The sequence below is a fragment of the Schistocerca cancellata genome, chromosome 2, assembly GCF_023864275.1.
Source record: "Schistocerca cancellata isolate TAMUIC-IGC-003103 chromosome 2, iqSchCanc2.1, whole genome shotgun sequence".
NCBI classification, from domain to species: Eukaryota; Metazoa; Arthropoda; class Insecta; order Orthoptera; family Acrididae; genus Schistocerca; species Schistocerca cancellata.
This window is the reverse complement of record NC_064627.1, coordinates 533,924,757-533,947,283: the sequence shown is the minus strand read 5'-3', so window position 1 is coordinate 533,947,283 and position 22,527 is coordinate 533,924,757. Positions and strand designations below refer to the sequence as shown.

Below are 22,527 nucleotides of genomic sequence, written 5' to 3'. Positions count from 1 at the left end.
CTCCGTCTTCTGCCCAGTCCAATTTGGTCCCTAAAGTACTGCGATCGAGCGCGGGTGCGTGTACGATATCTGCAGTCGTAGTGTTGATCTCGTTAGGGGATGGTTGGCGGCCGTTTTCAGACTGCATAAGACTGCCGTGTTCTGTAGGGCCCTCGTTGGCACTTGCCGGAGCAGAATCTTCCAACACCCTGTCTTTCCCCTGTATGGACCGGAGCTTGTCTCGTAAAGCAGGAGCCAAACTCTCGGCAGCTTCATGAGCCAATCTCCGTTTCTTGGAGTTTCTTCTTCTCCTCGGGGATTTCACAGGAGACGACTCTGGAGATTTGCCCGCTGAGGTTGTGGGGGAATCCTCTGACGACTTCTGTCCCTTCTGTTTATCGAAATTTCTGTTGTCAGTGTCGTTTGTAGGCCCTGTGTTTGGATCCGTCACCAGCGCATCGCTAACGTTAGGTGGTTTGCCAGAATCTGCTTCCTGCACACAGTGGTGGCCTGTCGCATTTGCTTTTCCCACGTCTCCTCCATCCGACGTTGCCTCCGTTGGCCCTTCAGTTGCCTCTGGATTTAGGACTGGTGGACCTGCAGTATCCTTTTCTGACTGATCTGAAGCCGGCGAACCCCCAGGTTGGAAAGTCGAAGAATGCCGTGCGATGTCAATTTCTGCGGTGTGCAGTACTTCCTGCTGCACACCTGACAGACGTTCAGTCGTAATGGAGATCTCACTTGTTGCAGCAAGTGAGGGCCGCTCGTCCGTTTCCCGAACAGCTGCACCGAGACTCGGTACTAAGTTATCCTCGGGTATCGCGTGTGCAGAGGGAGCTTCCCCATGCCCTGAGGGGGCCGGTACTACGGGGTCGCGAGTGTATGCAGCGGCCGCGTAGGTTAACTTGAGACTAACCGCCGGGCCTGAAAGTGCAGTGTCTGCAGCCGGCAGCTGTGGAACACGCCGCTTAGTGCACTCATTCCTAATGTGCTCAGTCGAATTACAGAGAGCGCAAGTTCGGGGTTGTCCGTCATATATAACGACAGCTCGATAGTCACACACAGTTATATATGAAGGTATGTGCCTCTGAAGCTCTATCTTAATTTGACGAACACCGTTCAAGACCGGAAACATATAGGACTCTGACCATTTCTCTGCAATGTTCGAAATAATCCTAACATATGGCCTAAGAACTTTATTTATCTCTTCGGCCGGAATCTCGAAGGGCAACTCAAAGACTCTAATAGTCCTGATACGAAGTCCAGCATGAGAAACGATAACATCTCAGACAGACCCATCGGAATTATTAAACTTGATAACACCACCACATCTATCTACTATAGAAGAACATAAGTCAGGACTGTGCAATTTAACAAAGGCAGCATCGGAAACAAAGGATAAATGAACGCCAACAACATCATCAAAAGAAATCTGTACTTTCTCCATAAACCACTGTTTAAACTCCAACGCTTTCGGTCTCACAAAGTTTCTGTCAAATGCAAATTTGATCGTATCTTTTCTCAAAACATTAACCGTATCCATTCTGTCTTCAAATAACTGCTACACAAGACGCAAGAACGAAAGAAGCGATACAAAACAGACCTTGTACCAGGGACACAGCCGTTGTTGACACCAAAGCGACAGCGCTGTCGCCACACGTCCGTCCCGCGCCGTGGCTGCGGCTCGAATCGACCACTCGGCCACCTCGTCTGCTGGAACTACATCTGTGTGTTTGGCGAGTGCTTGCGGAAAGAAGACATCTGTCGATTCGAAAACGCATTCAAAGCACCGTACTGGGCCGGTGTCTGCGTCTAATGCCCAGCTGCAGTGCAGCCGACCAAGCTCCCACTCGCGAATCATTTAATGACAGCATCCGTCCACGTCGATATCCGATCGGGGCAAAATCACCGGCCCACTTATTTACTGCAGGAATAAGTATTGTATCGACATACAGTGTCGTCTAATGCAAATGAGAAATGTGTTGGGCATTCTTTTCCACGAGTTGCTGCAACGAAACGTACAGCTCGATACGCTACACTGATATTGCCTGCAAGGTTTTGACGTTCGTCCTAGCCCGAGATTGTCCTGCTGTTTGGATGGAGCTTGGTGTTTGGGCGGCCACTAGCGACGGATGTCTGCAAAGTCAAGTCTCTCCAGTAGGCCCTGCCAAATCGGTTCTGTATATGGCGGCCTGACGCAAAACTGCTACAGATGGATTATTATAGACTCGATACGTTAAAATGACTGCGACAGGTATGCACTTAAATATAAATAAGAACTCGTCGTTCGCAAATACCAACATACTCTTTGCTGGAGCCGAAATTTGATTGGTTTGTAGATCTCGACATGATGTATAATTCGGAGGGGCATACGCTATGGAATGTTGTGCGCTTTCATCTGGTAGGCAGTTATGTCTCGTATTTCATACACACGCTATCTGCCACGTACACGCTTCGTTGTTACTACTGAGTGGCGTTTCGCATGGAGAAGGAGTGACCGCAAACGCGTGCTTTACGTAAAATTCTTCGACGAGGATGGGATTCGACCCACGCGTGCAGAGCACATTGGATTAGCAGTCCAACGCCATAACCACTCGGCCAACTCGTCTGCTGGAAATTCATCTGTGTGCTTGGCGAGTGCTTGCGGAAAGAAGACATCTGTCGATTCGAAAACGCAGTCAAAGCACCGTACTGGGCCGGAGTCTGCGTCTAATGCCCAGCTGCAGTGCAGCCGACCAAGCTCCCACTCGCGTATCATTTAATGACAGCATCCGTCCACGTCGATATCCGATCGGGGCAGAATCACCGGCCCACTTATTTACTGCAGGAATAAGTATTGTATCGACATGCAGTGTCGTCTAATGCAAATGAGAAATGTGCTGGGCACTCTTTTCCACGACTTGCTGCAACGAAACGGACAGCTCGATACGCTACACTGATATTGCTTGCAAGGTTTTGACGTTCGTCCTGGCCCAAGATTGTCCTGCTGTTTGGATGGAGCTTGGTGTTTGGGCGGCCACTAGCGACGGATGTCTGCAAAGTCAAGTCTCTCCAGTAGGCCCTGCCAAATCGGTTCTGTATATGGCGGCCTGACGCAAAACAGTTGTGCTACAGATGGATTATTATAGGCTCGATACGTTAAAATGACTGCAACAGGTATGCACTTGAATATAAATAAGAACTCGTCGTTCGCAAAATGCCAACATACTCTATGCTGGAGCCGAAATTTGATTGGTTTATAGATCTCGACATGATGTATAATTCGAAGGGCATACGCTATGGAATGTTGTGCGCTGTCATCTGGTAGGCAGTTTTGTCTCGTATTTCATACACACGCTATCAGCCACGTACACGCTCCGTTGTTACTACTGAGTGGCGTATCGCAAGGAGAAGGAGTGACCGCAAACGCGTGCTTTACGTAAAATTCTTCGACGAGGATGGGATTCGAACCCACGCGTGCAGAGCACATTGGATTAGCAGTCCAACGCCTTAACCACTCGGCCACCTCGTCTGCTGGAACTACATCTGCATCTTTGGCGAGTGCTTGCGCAAAGAAGACATCTGTCGATTCGAAAACGCATTCAAAGCACCGTACTGGGCCGGTGTCTGCGTCTAATGCCCAGCTGCAGTGCAGCCGACCAAGCTCCCACTCGCGAATCATTTAATGACAGCATCCGTCCACGTCGATATCCGATCGGGGCAAAATCACCGGCCCACTTATTTACTGCAGGAATAAGTATTGTATCGACATGCAGTGTCGTCTAATGCAAATGAGAAATGTGCTGGGCACTCTTTTCCACGACTTGCTGCAACGAAACGGACAGCTCCATACGCTACACTGATATTGCTTGCAAGGTTTTGACGTTCGTCCTAGCCCAAGATTGTCCTGCTGTTTGGATGGAGCTTGGTGTTTGGGCGGCCACTAGCGACGGATGTCTGCAAAGTCAAGTCTCTCCAGTAGGCCCTGCCAAATCGGTTCTGTATATGGCGGCCTGACGCAAAACAAGTTGTGCTACAGATGGATTATTATAGGCTCGATACGTTAAAGTGACTGCGACAGGTATGCACTTAAATATAAATAAGAACTCGTCGTTCGCAAATACTAACATACTCTTTGCTGGAGCCGAAATTTGATTGGTTTATAGATCTCGACATGATGTATAATTCGAAGGGCATACGCTATGGAATGTTGTGCGCTTTCATCTGGTAGACAGTTTTGTCTCGTATTTCATACACACGCTATCTGCCACGTACACGCTTTGTTGTTACTACTGAGTGGCGTTTCGCATGGAGAAGGAGTGACCGCAAACGCGTGCTTTACGTAAAATTCTTCGACGAGGATGGGATTCGAACCCACGCGTGCAGAGCACATTGGATTAGCAGTCCAATGCCTTAACCATTCGGCCACCTCGTCTGCTGGTTCTACATCTGCATCTTTGGCGAGTGCTTGCGCAAAGAAGACATCTGTCGATTCGAAAACGCATTCAAAGCACCGTACTGGGCCGGTGTCTGCGTCTAATGCCCAGCTGCAGTGCAGCCGACCAAGCTCCCACTCGCGAATCATTTAATGACAGCATCCGTCCACGTCGATATCCGATCGGGGCAAAATCACCGGCCCACTTATTTACTGCAGGAATAAGTATTGTATCGACATGCAGTGTCGTCTAATGCAAATGAGAAATGTGCTGGGCACTCTTTTCCACGACTTGCTGCAAGGAAACGGACAGCTCGATACGCTACACTGATATTGCTTGCAAGGTTTTGACGTTCGTCCTAGCCCAAGATTGTCCTGCTGTTTGGATGGAGCTTGGTGTTTGGGCGGCCACTAGCGACGGATGTCTGCAAAGTCAAGTCTCTCCAGTAAGCCCTGCCAAATCGGTTCAGAATATGGCGACCTGACGCAAAGCGACAACTGTGCTACAGATGGATTATTATAGGCTCGATACGTTAAAATGACTGCGACAGGTATGCACTTAAATATAAATAAGAACTCGTCGTTCGCAAATACCAACATACTCTTTGCTGGAGCCGAAATTTGATTGGTTTATAGATCTCGACATGATGTATAATTCGAAGGGCATACGCTATGGAATGTTGTGCGCTTTCATCTGGTAGGCAGTTTTGTCTCGTATTTCATACACACGCTATCTGCCACGTACACGCTTCGTTGTTACTACTGAGGGGCGTTTCGCATGGAGAAGGAGTGACCGCAAACGCGTGCTTTACGTAAAATTCTTCGACGAGGATGGGATTCGAACCCACGCGTACAGAGCACATTGGATTAGCAGTCCAACGCCTTAACCACTCGGCCACCTCGTCTGCTGGAACTACACCTGCATCTTTGGCGGGTGCTTGCGCAAAGAAGACATCTGTCGATTCGAAAACACATTCAAAGCACCGTACTGGGCCGGTGTCTGCGTCTAATGCCCAGCTGCAGTGCAGCCGACCAAGCTCCCACTTGCGAATCATTTAATGACAGCATCCGTCCACGTCGATATCCGATCGGGGCAAAATCACCGGCCCACTTATTTACTGCAGGAATAAGTATTGTATCGACATGCAGTGTCGTCTAATGCACATGAGAAATGTGCTGGGCACTCTTTTCCACGACTTGCTTGTCCGAAACGGACAGCTCGATACGCTACACTGATATTGCTTGCAAGGTTTTGACGTTCGTCCTAGCCCAAGATTGTCCTGCTGTTTGGATGGAGCTTGGTGTTTGGGCGGCCACTAGCGACGGATGTCCGCAAAGTCAAGTCTCTCCAGTAGGCCCTGCCAAATCGGTTCAGTATATGGCGGCCTGACGCAAAACAAGTTGTGCTACAGATGGATTATTATAGGCTCGATACGTTAAAGTGACTGCGACAGGTATGCACTTAAATATAAATAAGAACTCGTCGTTCGCAAATACTAACATACTCTTTGCTGGGGCCGAAATTTGATTGGTTTATAGATCTCGACATGATGTATAATTCGAAGGGCATACGCTATGGAATGTTGTGCGCTTTCATCTGGTAGACAGTTTTGTCTCGTATTTCATACACACGCTATCTGCCACATACACGCTTTGTTGTTACTACTGAGTGGCGTTTCGCATGGAGAAGGAGTGACCGCAAACGCGTGCTTTACGTAAAATTCTTCGACGAGGATGGGATTCGAACCCACGCGTGAAGAGCACATTGGATTAGCAGTCCAATGCCTTAACCATTCGGCCACCTCGTCTGCTGGTTCTACATCTGCATATTTGGCGAGTGCTTGCGCAAAGAATACCTTTGTCGATTCGAAAACGCATTCAAAGCACCGTACTGGGCCGGTGTCTGCGTCTAATGCCCAGCTGCAGTGCAGCCGACCAAGCTCCCACTCGCGAATCATTTAATGACAGCATCCGTCCACGTCGATATCCGATCGGGGCAAAATCACCGGCCCACTTATTTACTGCAGGAATAAGTATTGTATCGACATGCAGTGTCGTCTAATGCAAATGAGAAATGTGCTGGGCACTCTTTTCCACGACTTGCTGCAAGGAAACGGACAGCTCGATACGCTACACTGATATTGCTTGCAAGGTTTTGACGTTCGTCCTAGCCCAAGATTGTCCTGCTGTTTGGATGGAGCTTGGTGTTTGGGCGGCCACTAGCGACGGATGTCTGCAAAGTCAAGTCTCTCCAGTAAGCCCTGCCAAATCGGTTCTGTATATGGCGGCCTGACGCAAAGCGACAGTTATGCTACAGATGGATTATTATAGGCTCGATACGTTAAAATGACTGCGGCAGGTATGCACTTAAATATAAATAAGAACTCGTCGTTCGCAAATACCAACATACTCTTTGCTAGAGCCGAAATTTGATTGGTTTATAGTTCTCGACATGATGCATAATTCGAAGGGCATACGCTATTTAGTGATGTGCGCTTTCATCTGGTAGGCAGTTTTGCCTCGTATTTCATACACACGCTATCTGCCACGTACACGCTTCGTTGTTACTACTGAGTGGCGTTTCGCATGGAGAAGGAGTGACCGCAAACGCGTGCTTTACGTAAAACTCTTCGACGAGGATTGGATTCGAACCCACGCGTGCAGAGCACATTGGATTAGCAGTCCAACGCCTTAACCACTCCGCCACCTCGTCTGCTGGAACTACATCTGCCTCTTTGGCGAGTGCTTGCGCAAAGAAGACCTCTGTCGATTCGAAAACGCATTCAAAGCACCGTACTGGGCCGGTGTCTGCGTCTAATGCCCAGCTGCAGTGCAGCCGACCAAGCTCCCACTCGCGAATCATTTAATGACAGCATCCGACCACGTCGATATCCGATCGGGGCAAAATCACCGGCCCACTTATTTACTGCAGGAATAAGTATTGTATCGACATGCAGTGTCGTCTAATGCAAATGAGAAATGTGCTGGGCACTCTTTTCCACGACTTGCTGCAAGGAAACGGACAGCTCGATACGCTACACTGATATTGCTTGCAAGGTTTTGACGTTCGTCCTAGCCCAAGATTGTCCTGCTGTTTGGATGGAGCTTGGTGTTTGAGCGGCCACTAGCGACGGATGTCTGCAAAGTCAAGTCTCTCCAGTAGGCCCTGCAAAATCGGTTCTGTACATGGCGCCCTGACGCAAAACAAGTTGTGCTACAGATGGATTATTATAGGCTCGATACGTTAAAATGACTGCGACAGGTATGCACTTAAATATAAATAAAAACTCGTCGTTCGCAAATACCAACATACTCTTTGCTGGAGCCGAAATTTGATTGGTTCATAGATCTCGACATGATGCATAATTCGAAGGGCATACGCTATGGAATGTTGTGCGCTTTCATCTGGTAGGCAGTTTTGTCTCGTATTTCATACACACGCTATCTGCCACGTACACGCTTCGTTGTTACTACTGAGTGGCGTTTCGCATGGAGAAGGGGTGACCGCAAACGCGTGCTTTACGTAAAACTCTTCGACGATTGTGGGATTCGAACCCACGCGTGCAGAGCACATTGGATTAGCAGTCCAATGCCTTAAACACTCGGCCACCTCGTCTGCTGGAACTACATCTGCATCTTTGGCTAGAGCTTGCGCAAAGAAAATATCTGTCGGATCGAAAACGCATTCAAAGCACCGTACTGGGCCGGTGTCTGCGTCTAATGCCCAGCTGCAGTGCAGCCGACCAAGCTCCCACTCGCGAATCATTTAATGACAGCATCCGTCCACGTCGATATCCGATCGGGGCAAAATCACCGGCCCACTTATTTACTGCAGGAATAAGTATTGTATCGACATGCAGTGTCGTCTAATGCAAATGAGAAATGTGCTGGGCACTCTTTTCCACGACTTGCTGCAACGAAACGGACAGCTCGATACGCTACACTGATATTGCTTGCAAGGTTTTGACGTTCGTCCTAGCCCAAGATTGTCCAGCTGTTTGGATGGAGCTTGGTGTTTGGGCGGCCACTAGCGACGGATGTCTGCAAAGTCAAGTCTCTCCAGTAGGCCCTGCCAAATCGGTTCCGTATATGGCGGCCTGACGCAAAACAAGTTGTGCTACAGATGGATTATTATAGGCTCGATTCGTTGAAATGACTGCGACAGGTATGCACTTAAATATAAATAAGAACTCGTCGTTCGCAAATACCAACATACTCTTTGCTGGAGCCGAAATTTGATTGGTTTATAGATCTCGACATGATGTATAATTCGAAGGGCATACGCTATGGAATGTTGTGCGCTTTCATCTGGTAGGCAGTTTTGTCTCGTATTTCATACACACGCTATCTGCCACGTACACGCTTCGTTGTTACTACTGAGTGGCGTTTCGCATGGAGAAGGAGTGACCGCAAACGCGTGCTTTACGTAAAATTCTTCGACGAGGATGGGATTCGAACCCACGCGTGCAGAGCACATTGGATTAGCAGTCCAACGCCTTAACCACTTTTTTTCCCATTTTTTTTTTATTTCTTTTTTTTGAAAGCCCCTATATGAAATGGAACAAAAAAAAAAACAGAAAAAGACCTAAGTGCCACCGCCACTTTTCATCCTATAACAAAAAAAACTGGTCCACTTCAGGCGTTGGCTCCTGACTAAACCTACTCCAGAGAGCTGCCTATATACCAGGGGAAATATCGGAAATCAAGGTTAGGGCTATCCTTACAAACAACAAAATCTTCCTTTTTTTAATTTTATGTTTATTGTTTTTTTATTTTCATTTTATTTTATTTTTTTTGTGTGTAGTTTTGTTGCGTATTTGATCAGAGGCCTTCTGGGCCCCGCTGGTAATATGTTGAGTTACGTCTTCTCGAAATTGATGTGCTCCGTTGAATTGTTCAGAAATGTTCATTGGTTCAAACAGGAAACCTTCTTCTCTCTTGGCTTAACACATTCCAGCTGCGAGGCGGGTCGTGGAAAGCACTCCCAAGGAAGTTCGAGAAAAATTGTCTGTATTTTGGGTGACGGACAACGACATAATGACGGTCATTGAGGTATGTCCAAAAATCGAGTACAGAGTCTACAGTTTGTCCAAATAGGTAGTGAATGGCATGTCCTCGAATCCAATTCACAGCATTGGTCTTTGTCCAAGGAAAATAGTCACGTTCCGGAAATAATAATGAAAGGGGAGTAATCCGATCCGGAATGTCCCGCGTTAGAAAAGCCACAATACGTCGAACCAAGTGCCGAACCTCCGCCGCCGGTCCGCAAACAAACCGATGTTCATCATTGTCTGGCACTCCACACGTGGAACATAGAGTTGATTGGGCGAGGTGGATACGATGAAGGCGAAATTGGTTGATTTGCTTACCATTGACAGTTAGGTACCAGACAGACTCAACATTCGTGTCAAGGTAACAGGCGAACACCGCGCGCCATACATGACGCCAGTCAACCTGGGGGAACTTTTGTTCAATCGCGTTAGGTGGACGACCTAATTGGAGGATATTGTATACTTCCTTTGTCTTGAGTAAGAGCGGTCTTGGTAAGGTGAGGCGTAGATAACTGAGTTCAAGAAAGAAGTACCGTATATAATGGAACTGGGCCGGAACATCCGAGATCATCACTGGGGCTGACAGTGAGACCGGCGAATATGCTGACAGGAGGAGACCAGTGAGGCTCGTTGGGCAACGTGTCCATACCGTCATCTGGGAGCTGACAAATAGGGCACGAGCTCTATCCGGCACGTGAAACAGACCGATCCCACCTCGTTCACGGGGAAGAGTAAGGGTTGCATAGTTAACTTTGAACAACAACCCAGAGCTGACGAAAGATGCCATCGCTGCCAACATGCGACGAGCCACAGAAAGCGGGAACTCGATATGCGATATATATATTGACATATCGAGCTCGTTGGAGAATATCTAGGGATCGAAGGCGATGGTCCATAAGACCTGCTCTGATCATTAAAAGGAGGCGTCGGCAGTTGATGGTGGCTGAACGCCGGAGATCAGATGAAAAATCTATTCCCAAACAGCGAATGGTATCAACGGTGGTGAGAGGTGTAACGCACTCCACGGGAAGTCCCGTGCCAATGAACATAACTTGTGACTTACGTACGTTTAAAGAGCTGCCCGACGCCTCACCATAAGTCGCTACCCACGTCAAAACAGCTCGAACCTCGTCGGCATTACGTAAACAGATGACTACATCGTCAGCATAGGCCGTGCAACAGAATCGGTAGCGATCTATGGACAACCCTACCAAACGTTGTCTTAGGCCACATATCAAGGATTCCAAGGAAAAGGCGTACAAAATCGCTGATAGAGGGCAACCTTGACGTACGGATCGACCTATTTTTATCGGTGGAGTGAGTCTGCCATTGTACATAATCCTGGACGAGGCACCCCGCAGAAGGCGCATCACTACCGTGATAACGGCGACTGGGAAACCCATATGGTGGAGAACGGCCGTAAGGAACGAATGGTCAACCCTATCAAAAGCTTGACTAAAGTCCAAAGACGCAAGTGCCCCAGAGAGGCGTTGCGCTTGGGTAACGGCGATCATATCCCTGTAGCGGCATAAAGCCGTGCGGATATTATTATCCCCTCCCAAAGATGCTTGGTCTGGCGACACAACATATCGGGCAACGTTTTTAAGTCGTGCTGCCAAAAGGCGAGTGAAGATTTTCATATCACTGTTAAGGAGGGTGAGGGGCCGATAATCACTGATATTGTTGTCACCATGAGGTTTATGTACAGGAATAATAATTCCTTCCATTAAAGCGTCCGGCACAGGTACTTCCGGAGACATCAGTTCCCGACAGATGGAGGTGAAGGTGGACTCTAACAAATCACGGAAGGTGCGATAAAATTCGAGGGGAAGACCGTCGGGTCCTGGGGAGCGATTGATGGTTCCTGCCCGGATCGCATCGCGGACTTCCTCATCAGTCACCTCTGACATCAAGTCAATCGCCGCATCGCCCGGGATACCACCGAAGTTGAGCTGTGTGACTTCCTCGATCAACTCTGGGGAATGTGGAATTGCGGCGTATAGCTGCTGGTAGTGGGCGTGAAGCACATTCCCTATTGCAGATTGGGTTACGTAGCGACGCCCTTCTTGATCTGTTAGGACGTGAATCAATTTTCGGCGTCGATTTTGGCGTTCTTGGATGATATGGTACATCGACGGATGTTCATGAGGCATGCGATCAGCAGTACGAGATCGTACTATCGCTGCTTCCAAATGCCTTCGCATGAGATTGGAGATTTGGGCCTTAGCATGGTTCACCCTTGTATGGCGCTCAGGGGAGGCTGGCATCGTGGAGCATTCTCGTAGGATCCTGTAATAAAAGTCCATAGTGCTCTTCCTCCAGGCGACAACATCTTTGCCATAGCGGATCAAAGATTTTCGAAGAGCAGGTTTTGCACACTGGATCCACCAGGATATGGTAGACGGATACGTGGGTCGGCGTCTATTACATGTGATCCAAGTGTCTTCTATTAGAAGTCGACAGTCAGGTGAATTAAGAAGTGCCGTGTTCAGTTTCCATAAACCACGTCCGTGCCATACTGCCTGTCTTGTGAGAACAACATCACAGAAGTAAGCCTCATGATCTGAGAAAGCAACAGGCCAGATATCAGCCTGTCGAGTGTATTGAATAAGGGATCGCGAGATGTAGATGCGATCCAGTCGGCTAGAGGAATGCGCAGTGTGGTACGTAAAGCCCAAAAGATCACCGTGAACATGTCTCCACGTGTCAACAAATTGTAGCCGCGTGACGACTGTTTCCAGAGCTGCGCATGGTGAGTGACGCGGCAATTGATCCTGAGGTCGCTGGGTGCAATTGAAGTCTCCACCCATGACCCAGTCATCGTGTGGTCCCATAAAAAGGGGTGTAACTTCAGTCGCGAAGAAGGCATTGCGTTCACGACGGTAGCTGGAGCCCGACGGCGCATAAATGTTGACGATGCGTACACCAAAGAGAGTAAGGGCCATACCTCTGCCGTTGGGGAGGTATAGGACATCTTCGGCTGGAAGACCTTCGCGTAAGATGATGGCAACACCACTACCGGTGTCCGAAGCGGGAGAAAGATGCGCCGTGAAGCCATGTGGTGGTGAAAAATCGGCGACATGCACTTCCTGAAAAAGCGCAATATCTATGTCCGCATCATAAATCATATCGCGGAGCAGCACTAATTTGTGGGGCGCACGAATGGTCGCGAGGTTAATCGTTGCGACACGATAATGCTGGTGTTGGAGTCCCACAGGCACAGGTGGGGCTTCTTCTTCAGGAGCGAGAGGTCGTCGATCTTGCCGGTCCACTGAAGAGGCTGCTATTGTGGAGAGTTTGCGGGCGCGGGCGCAACCAATGGGGGCGCCCCATCATCAGCACCGTCCACCCCAGTCCCGTCGATCTCCACGTCGTCTGCCCAGGAGACTGATTCTGCGGTAGGGCATCGGCTGTGCACATCATCCACGTGGAGAGGAGACGTAGTTTTCGGCTCAGCAGATAGGCTCTCTTCAACGTCGACCTGTGGGGGCGACGGCGCCAGTAAGGAGGGGTGGTCGCTGCCAGTGGTCGCCTGTGGCGGGTCGTTCGCATCAGACTTTTGGTCATCAAAGAGCGGTTTGCCGTCCATCTTCGGGTCTGCATCCCTGGTATCCATCCGTAGAATAGATTCATCAGGGGGTGTAGGGCTACGTTTCTTTCTCTTTCGTGTCGTCCCTTGTTTTCGAACATGTCGTTCAGAGTCTGATTGCGGGTGGCTTTCGTCTGACTCCGGACCAGTCTGAAGGAAAGCAGAAGTAGGTACCACTCCCGGATCAACATCCATCTCATTAGCATTTTCAGTCACATTGCTGCGAAGATTCGGCAGGGCAGGATCTGGCGTCTGTGGCACCTCAGAAGGATTCTCAGTAGTGATCGCATCTACCTGATCAGACGACGGCAACGAAGCAGGAAGACCCTGTGGAGAGATGCTACCTTCCTTGGCAACCTTGCCATATGTGACGGGGATCTGAGTGATCACCGCTGGGGACGCTTCCTCGCCGACCGGCGTCTGGATCAGGCGGCGTCGCATGCAGGCGGATCTGACGTGGCCTTCTTGTCCACAACCCGCACATGTTCGGGGTTGGCCGTCGTACATGACAATGGCTCGCACCCCGCCAATTGTCAGATATGATGGTATATGTTTCTTCAGTTCAATTTTGACCTGACGCACGCCATTAAGGACGTGGTATTTCGCGAAGGTTTGCCATTTTTTCTCTACGTAACCGATGACGTTACCGTATGGTTGTAACGCAGAGACAACTTCGTCCTTCGGCACTTCAAAAGGTAGTTCAAACACCCTAATCGTACGTTGACCGTACTCTGCGAGTTCAAGTGTTACAGCTCCGACGTGACCATCAGAGTATTTGAACTTAAGTCCATTGGCATGGCGGCGAATAACATCTTCATACACCTCGGTGTTTGTCATTTTAATATAAACGACACTACTCATGATCGAAAAATGGATTCCGATAACGTGGTTAGGATCTAAACGAACTTCTTCACGTATGAACGTTTCAACTTCATATGCACGAGGTCGCGCATGTTCAGCTGGGAAGGAAACTTTAAGGGTCACACGGCGGTAAGCGCTCGACATCTTGTTCATGGTGGACAAACACAAGCCTCGAAGCTACGACGCGGAAGTAAAAAACGCCTGCAGCGGAGCACTGGCCGGCGCGCGGGGCCGTCCGCACGCTGCCACGGCTGAGAGCCGACTGAACCACTCGGCCACCTCGTCTGCTGGAACTACATCTGCATCTTTGGCGAGTGCTTGCGCAAAGAAGATATCTGTCGATTCGAAAACGCATTCAAAGCACCGTACTGGGCCGGTGCCTGCGTCCAATGCCCAGCTGCAGTGCAGCCGACCAAGCTCCCACTCGCGAATCATTTAATGACAGCATCCGTCCACGTCGATATCCGATCGGGGCAAAATCACCGGCCCACATATTTACTGCAGGAATAAGTATTGTATCGACATGCAGTGTCGTCTAATGCAAATGAGAAATGTGCTGGGCACTCTTTTCCACGACTTGCTGCAACGAAACGGACAGCTCGATACGCTACACTGATATTGCTTGCAAGGTTTTGACGTTCGTCCTAGCCCAAGATTGTCCTGCTGTTTGGATGGAGCTTGGTGTTTGGGCGGCCACTAGCGACGGATGTCTGCAAAGTCAAGTCTCTCCAGTAGGCCCTGCCAAATCGGTTCTGTATATGGCGGCCTGACGTAAGACAAGTTGTGCTACAGATGGATTATTATAGGCTCGATACGTTAAAATGACTGCGACAGGTATGCACTTAAATATAAATAAGAACTCGTCGTTCGCAAATAGCAACATACTCTTTGCTGGAGCCGAAATTTGATTGGTTTATAGATCTCGACATGATGTATAATTCGAAGGTCATACGCTATGGAATGTTGTGCGCTTTCATCTGGTAGGCAGTTTTGTCTCGTATTTCATACACACGCTATCTGCTACGTACACGCTTCGTTGTTACTACTGAGTGGCGTTTCGCATGGAGATGGAGTGACCGCAAACGCGTGCTTTACGTAAAATTCTTCGACGAGGATGGGATTCGAACCCACGCGTGCAGAGCACATTGGATTAGCAGTCCAACGCCTTAACCACTTTTTTTTTTATCACGTCTGCCTAACACGCAGAAGGTCCCCGGTTCGATTCCGGGCGGAAACACGTTTTCGTCGCACTCAACAAGACCCTTTCTACAATCTCTACTGTGACCATTTAAATCAATTTCAAACGGCCCACCACCAGGGCTCAGATGATACATGAAACTCTTTCAGAACCGGCTACTTGGTTTTTGTGCTTACCTGGAGGGCTGGAAATGCGCGGAACAGCCGCCGGCATGACGGTAGTTGCCACACGTTTGCACAAAACGCAAGGGCTCGTCCGGGATATGAACTCGGGACCTCCTGCACCCGAAGCAGGAATCATACCCCCTTTTTTTTCTTTTTTCAACGCCTTAACCACTTTTTTCTTTTTTTAACCAATTGCGCCACTTTTTTTGTCTTTTTTTTCTCTTTTAATTTTTATTTTTATTTTTATTTTTTGTTATTTTCCTACTGCTTCTTGTTGTATATATTTGGCTTATATGGTTTTTAAAGGAGAATAGAAGCTTAGCAGCGTGAGGCAGGTGGAGGCAAAACGGGCAGGGGTCTGCGACTTGAGGCCTGGCCGTGATGTCTCCCCCCAGTCCTGATACTGAGTTGCTTCAGTTTAATAAAGCACTATTGCCATAGCCTTGTTGTCTTCTTGATAGGTACAAGAATAATAATAATGAAAAAAAAGGTCCTCTTCTATTAAAAGAAATTAGACTTCCATGTTAGTAATAAAATGGTGAAAAAAGAAAAAATCTTATCAGTACCCTGCGATGCTGATGTTTTGTTTTTTTCTTAATTTTGTTTTGTTTTAAATTTTATGTTATTTTATTTGTTTTTTTTTGTTTTTTTTCCTGGTTTTTAGAAACAAGCCTCCATGCGCTTACAGAAATGATTGGTGTTTATCTCAGTTGCGTGTCAACCGATGCCCAGTCGCTCAAATACTATTTTTAGCATATTGCCGTAGTTCTTCTTGTGATCTTTATATTTCAGGGCTCTATAAAAAGCAAACTTCATGTTCACGTAAAACTCAATGGAATTGTCAGTTCCCAGGTGATTAATTACGAAATTCACATAGTGTCCCATTAACCAGTGGACGGAGTTGTTTTTAGCTGCGGGAAAATAGCGAATCTGAGGCCTGAGGAATGTCACAGGGGGAAAATTTTCTACCGAAGATCTCGTAAGAAATGCAAGTTGTTCTCTAATCCAATTACAGATTTGTAGATTCCCACCGCACGTTAATCTGTGCACTAACGTATCGATCAGTTTGCATTTGAGACATAGATTCGTTTCGCTAATGCCGATTGCATGTAGCCTTTCATTAGTGCTGATGGTCCCATTCACTGTTTTATACCACGTTGATATGACGTCGGATGGAAGACCACGCATATGAATATTTTCCCATATGGCGGCCCAATCAAAATGTGGGTATTGGCTTTCTAATTTGTTTCTCCCCTCCATTTTCTTTCGGTGACACAGAATACCGCGGGCCGTGATCCGTCGTGAGTTGATTATGGCACTGCCAAGATAGCTGAGTTCCACAAAATATACTCGAACGTGCTGGAGCCGGTTATTTATTTTTTGCACATTCACCGGTGGCTGTAGACTTGCAGGCCTGACAACTTCAAATAATTTAGTTGTGATGCTGTCAGCGTGATCGCGAAGGATAGTGGCGGTCCTTTTTATAAAAAGTGCAGACGCCTTATTTCTGATGTCAACTAAACCTAAACCTCCATTCCTGGGATCTAAGGTCGCTGTTGTTGCATTTACTCTGAATATTTCACCTCTCCACAGATAACTGGCAATGGTAGACATTATCTGTTTTCCAATCATTTTTGGTAACGGGAAGATCCGCGCTGTAAAGTAACCTTTGGAGAGGAGGCAGTTGTTAATGAAAAGTACCCTCTGAACCAGGTTCATATTACGGGGGAGGTTTTCTCTTGTTGTTCCAAGAATTTGTCCTGACGTATTTCTCCAATTGATAGCTGCCATTTTCAATGGACAAGGCGTCAGCGTTATTCCCAGTGCTTTGCACTGGGTGACTTTTGTGGCCCAGGTTAATGTGGTGTGTTGAAAGCCCCGTAGGTTTAAAAGTTTGCTTTTGTTGGCGTTGACACTGGCTCCGGAGACGCTACAGTACTTTTTAATTAGTATGTCCAATTTCGAAATGTCTTCGGCATTACGCAGTACGACTCCGACATCATCGGCATAGGCGTTTATAACAGTTCGGTGTCCAGATAATGTGAGGCCAGTCAGGCTGACGTGAACACTGCGGACAAAAGACTCTAAAGACAGCACGAAGAGGAGCATTGAGAGGGGGCTTCCTTGAGGCACGCCACGCCTGATCTGGAACTGCTTTGTCCTCTGGCTGTTGACTGATATACAGGCGCTGATTCCTGTTGCGATATTTCTAATCACACTTAGGACGCGCTCATTAAAACCTATTTTCTTCAGTGTGGCATTAAGGAATCTATGATCGACACGATCAAAAGCTTTCTGGAAGTCAATAAACATGATTGCACATTTGATGTTGGTCACAGCAGTGATTGCAAGTACATCTCTATATTCAGCTATGCCTTTAAAAATACTTCTATTAGGAACACACGACTGGTGTGAGCTTACTATCTTTGTAGCGACCTGTGAGAGTCTGTTGTTTATAATTCTGCCGATGATTTTATAATCAGAGTTTAACAGAGAGATAGGACGAAAGTTATTAAGGTTTGTTTTTGCAGTAGTTTTCGGAATGAGTACTATTGTGCTCTCTTTAAAAACTGAAGGTATTTGTTTTCCCTGAAGTATCTCGTTCGTCATTCGGGTAAACATGTCACCAATCAAAGGCCAGTAACGTAGATAAAATTCAACAGGCAAACCATCCGGTCCCGGTGATTTCGTCAAAGGAGACTTGCAGATGGTTCTGTAGAGTTCTTCGTTAGTACACTCGACGAGAAGGTTTTCGTTTTCCTCGTCTGACACCTGAGGAGCTATGGAATTGAGGTACTCATCGAAGGACTCTTCACATACCGGACCGACTGAGTATAGATCTTCGTAATACTTGTGCACTGCATTGACGATGTCTCTCTGAGTCACGAGTGTCTCGCCATTTTCAGACTGAAGTCCATCGATGAAGGTGCGTCTCCTATTTCTTTCGTGCCGCAGTAGATGGTACAAGGAAGCATGTTCATCCTCCACGACAGTTTTAGCCTTTGATTTGATTTTCAGACCCTCCATCTGCTGTCTTTTAATGCTGAGCAATTTGGCCTTGGTTCGCTTGATATCTACCAGACGGATGTTGGAAGTGTCTGCCTGCTCATATAGATTTCTCAGCATGGTGTAATAAAATTGTATGGAATTCTTCAAGTCCTTCGATCGTTGTGCACCATAATGAATGAGAACTTTCCGCAGTTTGGGCTTTGCCCTGTTGCACCACCACTCTAGTACTGAGACATGCCTGTTTACGGAGCGGAGACACATGGCCCACGCTTCTGTCAAACTTTCTTCTAGTCCGTCTTCCTGCATCAGTGACATGTTAAGGTGCCATTGACTTCTGAAACGACGAGTAGGTTGCGCAGTAAGGCTGACGGTAGCAAGCACGGCACTATGATCAGAAAAGTAGACAGGAGTCGTCTCCGCTTTAATGAAGGAGCTGACTAGACTTTGCGATATGTAGAGTCTGTCAATTCTACTTCGTGATTGAGGACCGATATATGTGAAAGCCACAAATGTGGGATACGTTATTTCCCAAGAATCTTTAAGCTGTAAAATAGTGACAAAACGCTTCAGTTCATTGCAGTTATTAAAATTTGGAACCTGGTCTTTTTTATTGATCACACAATTAAAATCACCGCCGATTATAAGATCCTTTGGGTATTTCCGCAATAAATAAATGATCTCTTCTTTAAAGAACTGCGCTCTTTCCATTCTATTGGATGTGCCGGAAGGGGCATACAGATTGATAAGAGTAAAACCAAAGACTTTTATACCTATCGCTCTGCCGGAGTCCAGTCTTTCAATATCTGTGACAGGGATCCCCTCCCTGACTAAAATTGCTGTCCCTATGTTAGTGTCAAGCGAGACATTTAAAATAGACAAATACCCTGGCACTGTAAGGTTAGTGAGTGCAACTTCTTGTAGGAAAACAATGTCCGTCCCTGACTCATATAGGTACTCTTTGAGCGCTGCAATTTTAGTCGCCGATGTAATCCTGTTAATATTGATAGTTGCAAGTGTATACGCCTGGGACATTTAGTTTACATAAAAATGTACGTAAATGAATAAACAAAAAAATAGTAAAATAATGATAAAACCAGGGAGCTGTGTCACTTCTAGAAGGGATAAACTACTCCACTTCAACAAGCTCCTACAATAATAATCTACAGAGAAGTGTATACGCCTGGGACATTTAGTTTACATAAAAATGTACATAAATGAATAAACAAAAAAATAGTAAAATAATGATAAAAACAGGGAGCTGTGTCGCTTCTAGAAGGGATAAACTACTCCACTTCAACAAGCTCCTACAATAATAATCTACAGAGAAATACATATGAGTATGGAAAATACGTGAACCACTGCTTTTGGTTCCTCCGAAAAATGACTAAGACAATAGGACAATCAGAACATAAAGCGGTTCAACGATTTATTTTTTTTGTTTCCCTTTTTTTGTTGTTGAATTGTGATCCTCAGTTTGGTGGAGTATTCCTAAGTTCTCGGGTTTTAGTTTTGCAGAGGGGCTTTCCATCACTAATGTTACTTGAAGGTACATCCTTAGGTTTTTCCTTAATAATTTCATACAGGACATTCTTGGCCGTTGCGTCATCTTGTCCAGGTTGTTGTTTGCTTTGGTTACGGGAAGCTTTGAGATTAGGTTGCGGTTTGAGTCTACGTCTTTGGACATCTTGGTTCAACGCGCCGTCCTTCGCGGTGTCTATCTTCACCACCGTTGAGACCGAAGCTGCCTCAACAGTGACCTGTTTATGACTTCCACTTCCTTGTCCTTCCGACACTAAACCCAGGGCACTGACTGAATCGGTTGGTTGGGGGTCAGTGAGTTCGTGAATGCGGGTCTGGTCCGTCACCTCATGGGGTTCGGAGTGTGGCTCGTCCGTCGCCGCGACAACCGATACTGCTTCGCCGCCGTGGGCTGTTGGTACCTGTGCGGCAGCCGACAGCGGTTGGGTTGCCTTTGCCGCTGTCGTCACGTCCCTACATGTACTGTCCGTTTCCTCTAACACATCGGCATCACACTGCTTCTGTTTGCGGGTGGAGGGGGAATTGCGAGAGGACTCACCGTCCGAGCCGTCATCAGTCGCTTCCAACGGTCGTTTCTTATTCTGAAGATCGCATTCGGGAACAGAAGGGTGACTTGTCATTACTTGCAGAGGGGGGAACTCTGTGTTAGTTATAGCGGGCATTGTAGAACTACCTGCACCACTGTCATTAGCAGAAGGAGGGGAGTTGCTGCTTGGTAAGACGTCGCTAAGGGTCAGTTTTTGACGCTGTGTTAGATTATTCCGGAGGACAAAAACACGGCGTGGACAATCTTGTCTGAAATGACCTGTCTCGTTACAAATATTACACGTACGCTCCTGTCCAGAATAAACAACATGTGCTTTATGGCCTGCAACAGATATATGGGACGGAATATTGGCTTTCACCTCCATTTCGACGGACCTAATGCCATTATAACACTGTATCTTGTACAACTTCGACCATCTTTCGTTATAGATGGATTTAACTTCCCCATATTTAGATAGAGCGTCTTTAATCAACTGATTGTCAACTTCGATAGGAACATTCAAAATCCTCACATTGGTGTACATGATATCAGCTTTTCGTACAGAAACATTACTTTTTGAACCATCTCGATGAACAAATTCAACAGAATTACCCCATTTGGCAAGTAACTTATCGACAGTCACGGAGTTCAGAAATTTAACATAAACACAGTATTTTTCAGCATCTAACTGCGTGGTGTGAACAGAGCCAGAATTGATACAGATTACCTCTGTAAGCCAATCATGGATCTCCAATGCAGTGGGTTGGACCGGCCGGGTTTCCTTCTCGAACGAGAAGACTAACGTATTCTTTCTGACGGTGTCAGACATGGTCTTCAGTGCCGACGAAATTCCGGTAAAAAACCGAAATCGCGACGAAAAACGAAACGGTGAACGGACGATAACACTTCAAAAACACTTATCAGGACCACCAAACGCAATAATACTATGAAAATGCACAGACAGCTGAAGGTAAACACAAAAACACCGGCCGGGGGTCCGCCGCTCGTGGTCTCGCGGTAGCGTTCTCGCTTCCCGAGCACGGGGTCCCGGGTTCAATTCCCGGCGGGGTCAGGGATTTTCACCTGCCTCGAGATGACTGGGTGTTTGTGTTGTCCTCATAATTTCATCATCATCCAGGAAAGTGGCGAAATTGGACTGAGCAAAGATTGGGTAATTGTACGGGCGCTGATAACCACGCAGTTGAGCGCCCTACAAACCAAACATCATCACACACACCGGCGATAGCGCTAACGTGTGCGGAGCAAACAACAAGCACGTCCGACCGCGGCGACAGCTAAAGCCAGAATGAACCACTCGGCCACATCGTCTGCTGGAACTACATCTGCATCTTTGGCGAGTGCTTGCGCAAAGAAGACATCTGTCGATTCGAAAACGCATTCAAAGCACCGTACTGGGCCGGTGTCTGCGTCTAATGCCCAGCTGCAGTGCAGCCGAGCAAGCTTCCACTCGCGAATCATTTAATGACAGCATCCGTCCACGTCGATATCCGATCGGGGCAAAATCACCGGCCCACTTATTTACTGCAGGAATAAGTATTGTATCGACATGCAGTGTCGTCTAATGCAAATGAGAAATGTGCTGGGCACTCTTTTCCACGACTTGCTGCAACGAAACGGACAGCTCGATACGCTACACTGATATTGCTTGCAAGGTTTTGCCGTTCGTCCTAGCCCAAGATTGTCCTGCTGTTTGGATGGAGCTTGGTGTTTGGGCGGCCACTAGCGACGGATGTCTGCAAAGTCAAGTGTCTCCAGTAGGCCCTGCCAAATCGGTTCTGTATATGGCGGCCTGACGCAAAACACGACAGTTGTGCTACAGATGGATTATTATAGGCTCGATACGTAAAAATGACTGCGACAGGTATGCACTTAAATATAAATAAGAACTCGTCGTTCGCAAATACCAACATACTCTTTGCTGGAGCCGAAATTTGAATGGTTTATAGATCTCGACATGATGTATAATTCGAAGGGCATAAGCTATGGAATGTTGTGCGCTTTCATCTGTAGGCAGTTTTGTCTCGTATTTCATACACACGCTATCTGCCACGTACACGCTTCGTTGTTACTACTGGGCCGGTGTCTGCGTCTAATGCCCAGCTAAAGTGCAGCCGACCAAGCTCCCACTCGCGAATCATTTAATGACAGCATCCGTCCACGTCGATATCCGATCGGG

At 47.4% G+C, this 22,527-nt stretch overlaps 7 non-coding genes across 7 annotated transcripts; all 7 read right to left on the bottom strand.

Moving 5' to 3' along the window:
* Nucleotides 1-2,506: 2,506 nt before the first annotated feature.
* Nucleotides 2,507-2,587, bottom strand: Trnas-gcu (transfer RNA serine (anticodon GCU)). Its single transcript has one exon. It is a non-coding gene; the product is annotated as a tRNA-Ser (tRNA).
* Nucleotides 2,588-3,408: 821 nt separating this feature from the next.
* On the bottom strand, nucleotides 3,409-3,490 carry Trnas-gcu (transfer RNA serine (anticodon GCU)). The gene has a single exon. It is a non-coding gene; the product is annotated as a tRNA-Ser (tRNA).
* An 821-nt stretch (nucleotides 3,491-4,311) lies between these two features.
* Trnas-gcu (transfer RNA serine (anticodon GCU)) lies at nucleotides 4,312-4,393 on the bottom strand. The gene has a single exon. It is a non-coding gene; the product is annotated as a tRNA-Ser (tRNA).
* Nucleotides 4,394-5,216: 823 nt separating this feature from the next.
* Trnas-gcu (transfer RNA serine (anticodon GCU)) lies at nucleotides 5,217-5,298 on the bottom strand. The gene has a single exon. It is a non-coding gene; the product is annotated as a tRNA-Ser (tRNA).
* An 821-nt stretch (nucleotides 5,299-6,119) lies between these two features.
* On the bottom strand, nucleotides 6,120-6,201 carry Trnas-gcu (transfer RNA serine (anticodon GCU)). Its single transcript has one exon. It is a non-coding gene; the product is annotated as a tRNA-Ser (tRNA).
* An 823-nt stretch (nucleotides 6,202-7,024) lies between these two features.
* Trnas-gcu (transfer RNA serine (anticodon GCU)) lies at nucleotides 7,025-7,106 on the bottom strand. Its single transcript has one exon. It is a non-coding gene; the product is annotated as a tRNA-Ser (tRNA).
* Nucleotides 7,107-7,927: 821 nt separating this feature from the next.
* On the bottom strand, nucleotides 7,928-8,009 carry Trnas-gcu (transfer RNA serine (anticodon GCU)). Its single transcript has one exon. It is a non-coding gene; the product is annotated as a tRNA-Ser (tRNA).
* Nucleotides 8,010-22,527: the final 14,518 nt, after the last annotated feature.